The sequence below is a fragment of the Gambusia affinis genome, linkage group LG08 (genome assembly GCF_019740435.1).
Source record: "Gambusia affinis linkage group LG08, SWU_Gaff_1.0, whole genome shotgun sequence".
NCBI classification, from domain to species: Eukaryota; Metazoa; Chordata; class Actinopteri; order Cyprinodontiformes; family Poeciliidae; genus Gambusia; species Gambusia affinis.
In genome coordinates, this window is record NC_057875.1 from 8,087,325 (window position 1) to 8,091,738 (window position 4,414).

The 4,414-nt window shown below is 35.3% G+C and overlaps 1 non-coding gene across 1 annotated transcript; it reads left to right on the top strand.

Annotated features, from left to right (window-relative positions):
• The first annotated feature begins 1,868 nt into the window (after nt 1-1,868).
• Nucleotides 1,869-1,940, top strand: trnaq-cug. The gene has a single exon. It is a non-coding gene; the product is annotated as a tRNA-Gln (tRNA).
• The last annotated feature ends 2,474 nt before the right edge of the window (nt 1,941-4,414 follow it).

Here is a 4,414-nt window from a genome sequence, read left to right on the forward strand (position 1 = left end):
CTCAGATTGGTGGAGTTAAATACAGAGTATTTAACTGTATCCCTTCACTACATCCTGAACCAAAAATGACATTTTTGGATTTTTGGTTCAGGATGACATTCATTTTCTTCCTTTCTACATTCTGGTAAACTGAAAATGAAACTTCTCATCTTTCTTCTTCCCAGTTTGAGTAGTGCACAAATAAAAGTTGTCAATTCAACAGACTGTCACATCTAAGCTGTGGGTCTATGTAGCTTCTGCATGTGCCTCTTGACTGCCTCTCTGATTCATTCTATGAGTTTAGGTGAACAACTGTCCAACTTTGTGAACAAACTGGCTTAAAAAAGTTTTGAGGTCTTTACAGAGCAGTGGTATTTATACTAAGCTTAAATTCCAAACGCTGACTCATTATTTCCTATTTTGGTATGCACTTTATTGCATTGATCCTGTAATATTAATTATAAATAAGTAAAATCTGTTCAAGTTTGTGGTTGTAACAAAACTTTATCTGAAAAATTTCAAGGAGTGTAAATAGTTTTGCACAACCTATTTAGCTGTGATAAAAGTGTGACAAGGTTAAAGGCTCTGGAAAAGTTACCCCACACAGTACAATATAAACAACTTGTTTGGCAGATTATGAAGTTTGGTAAAACAACCTTAAATTAGTAGCTTATGGTGCAGCATGTCATTATTCAGAATACATAAGGTAAGCAAACATATGTGGGAAAGCTCCTCCATTTGGTGAAGGGGTGTAAGTAGCAGCCATAAAATGCAAAATAAAATGACTTTACCTTATGAGCATTTCTTTAAAAGCAAAAGTGTTAACATTAGGTCAACATTAGGCTAATTAAGAAAAATGATCACAAAGCTAGATTGAATGATATTTTATATTCTTCTGAAATAAAAAGATCAGTCACTGTTACAAAATGTTTGACTTTCACCATGCATATTTTAGTAACAAATGTCTGTCTGTATAGATACCCCCAAAGAAAATCCTGCCAGCAGGGTCAGTTTCATCTAAATATGCATCCTTTGGCTGCACTTTGCAGTGACTAAATCCATAGCAGAGCTCAGCTGCAGATCTTTATTGTTGTCACGTCCCGCGACAGGAACTGTGAGCATCCAACAGACCAGAGCTGAATCTATGCTTCGCTACTCTAAGTGTATAATCAGTATTCATCTCAGTCAGGCTTATGATTTTCACCAACTCTGTATCCAGCTGAACCCAATTTCGGATGAAAATGTACCTTGACAGACATAACTCAGCATAGAAATAAGTCCTTCAGCAAATTAAGCAGAGAACAGTAGTTAAAAGGCTTATCTAATTAAATTTAACTCAAGAGATTAGTGATCAAAGAACTAAATTATTTGAAAGAAAACGTATGCTACACTACACTATAACACGTACAGTGTTTTTTATTTACAGACAAGGAATATATTTTCCTTCCTTGTATAACTTCAGAAGAATTACACAACAATGACCTCAAACATGGAAATCCTTCCCACTATCCAAGATTCTGCAATTCCAACGTTTGGCCACCAGGTGGCAGTAGGTGATCTTAGAAGGATTAAGTAGGACGTAAAAGTAATAACAACATATCGTCTTTTTCTGTCACACTCTCATTCACCAAATTCATTCACATCTAACCACTCGTAAAATACGCTCAAGATAAAATCACATCTGTTTGCAATCGACGATGGAGTTTCGCCGCTCAAGAAGGCAGCATGCTGGAGGAGCACTGTTACTTATTTTCGGAGGCTTTTTATTATTTAAAAACTTTATCCCTATGTTTCTGGTAGAAAAATTACGTTATTTTCCCTGATTTAATACCTCCTACCGAATATGTGAATTGGATTAAATACTGTGAAGTGATTTCTGTTAGTCACGTGGTTCCATGGTGTAATGGTTAGCACTCTGGACTCTGAATCCAGCGATCCGAGTTCAAATCTCGGTGGAACCTAACGTTTTCTTTTAATCTTTTATTAAAAATGAAAAGCAAAAAACAAGATACATTCATAAATACTTCCTCTTTTCAAAGTTGTGTGCATGTCTCTATGTGCTACACAGAATTTAAGAATACTGTGTTGTGTGGCAGAAACAAGCCTTATTTGACAAACCAATGTGACAGCTATCAGGTATTCTGAGGATACCTGTTCTGCATTGTACTCTTTAACGCAATACAAAACAGTTTTACAATGCATTTCATCAGCATCAAGGTTTTTATAACTCAAAAAATGTCGATGTGTTGCTTATGTAACACCGCTTTACTTCAGGATTACTTTGCTTATCCAGATTTTTAACAATTCATTTACAGACTGTTTTCCTTGGACCGATTTGCAGCTGCATCAGTTACTGTCATCTTCTCAAGCTGTCCATTCTTGCATGGAAAGTAGCACACACAGAACAGTTGCTGTTTTGTTTTTGATCTGCAGCTCATGCTGAGTTACCCTGAGATCAGAGTGTCCCATGCAATGCCATTGCTTTGAATACATCTTCTGGTGAAGGAAGAAAATCGACTTGTATCAAGTTTCGAGTCTTCTTAATAATTAAAAGTCTTATTTCAGTGACATTGAATGTGGGCTTTTGCTGCAAATTATTTATGTTACATCATGAAGATATTAATGCAGTCATCATAATTGATGAGAAGAAAGCTAAAATAGTCCCTGACCACTGTAAGTTAAGGCAGAAAGAAGCACATAAAATATTCTCACTACAGTTTAAAGTCAAATTTGATTAACATGAGAAAATAGTTTATGATTCTATGTTGCAATAGATGTAATAATAAGATCTATAACTACTGTATGCTGATATAATAGAGAACAGCCTGTTGTCTATTTAATGCTGCAATACACTTGACTTTTCAAAAATATTATTCAAATAAATTTTGAACACAGCAATAGTGTGAGAAAGACAAACAACATACAGCATCGTAAAACGCCACATAGATGCAACATCAGAGATGACACAATAAGATGGAGTCCATCCGAACTCTATGTACTTTCTACCAAATTGTATGTCTTCATACTCACCACACGGGGGCAGTATTAGGCTGCACACCAGGAAAGGTTGCTTTGAGCTCTTCAGTTCTGCATCAAATGAGAATTTTAAGACCAACTGGGTACACTTCTTGTTTATTTGGAAACTGAAGCTTGTGCTACGTTAAAGTGAAAATTTGTCTGACAGCTTGTTGATTAACATAAATTAATTCAAAGTTCAGGTTTCCTTCAAACTATTTTCTTGATGTCTGTTCTATTTTCCTTTTTTTTAAAGCCAAGGTTGAATATTTACATGAACTAAAGTTGATGTTTATAGTTAAGATGTTTCTTGTCTGAAAGATTCAAGGACTTCCAATACCAGGATCAAACTCAAACTTAGAACTGCCTTAAACTCAGAATTGGTTTTTGTCTTTTTTTTTTTTTTTTTTTTTTTTTTTTTTTTTTTTTTTAATCTAAGCATGCTGACTGCACAACAACAACAGTGGTAGACAAAAACTTCTGCATAAGTTGTAATTAACTCACTCATTTACGGGCCCTTGCAGCCCAAAAGCTTTTGAAAAATTACAGGACAGGTTAAATTATATGCTAGTTGTGAAGGCAGAAAGCAAACATTTCAATGGGTTCAATTTTTAAAATTGTAGTTGTTTCAAAATGGCAGTCCACCTACATCAAGATCTCATTGACTTTTGGTCCACATCCTGAAAAATCTTACATATTAAAAATAATTCAAAATTATCTACGGCAAGTCAGATAACTGCTCCCAACTTTTGACAGCACTCCACTAACTTTAAATTAAGCAGCTGTAAGCATATAATGCAAAAATGATCCAGGACCAGAAAGAGGGGCTGTAAGGTTTGGTGGAGGACATCTTGAGCTGGTGTTCTGATAATCTCTGCTCTGTTCTATTGTATCAAAAATATATGTGATGACCTTTGTGTTGAATCATAACACTCCGCTGCACTTTATCACTAGTTGAACCAGTTAGGTTTTTGTCTTGGAGGAAAATCAAAGCATTGGAAAGAAGTCAGTGAAAATATTAAATAGCAATGAATTATGAATTTTTGTAGTGTAAAATTTCATGATTTAAAATTTCAAACGGTTTCGTGTCACTAATTTATCTTTTGCCATTTTTGCCTATCTGTGGTGGTTGATAGTTAAGTATGTGTTGGCATTTTTCATAATTCTGGGACCTTTTATATTTTTAATTTGCTGACTCGCAGATTCTAATTCGGAAATATGATCGAAGAAAAAAACAGGTGCACTTTTCTGTTTTTAATTAACAGCTTCGTGTATGAGCTTGTCTAGTTTTCTCAGAATTAAGTGTGGAGAAACACCAACTGTTTCTCCACCGCCTCAAACGTTGACGTTTCTCTCTCAGCAGCCAGCGGTGTCATCAGTGACGTCAGTGAGGTTTGTAATCAGTCACGTGGGCAACGCA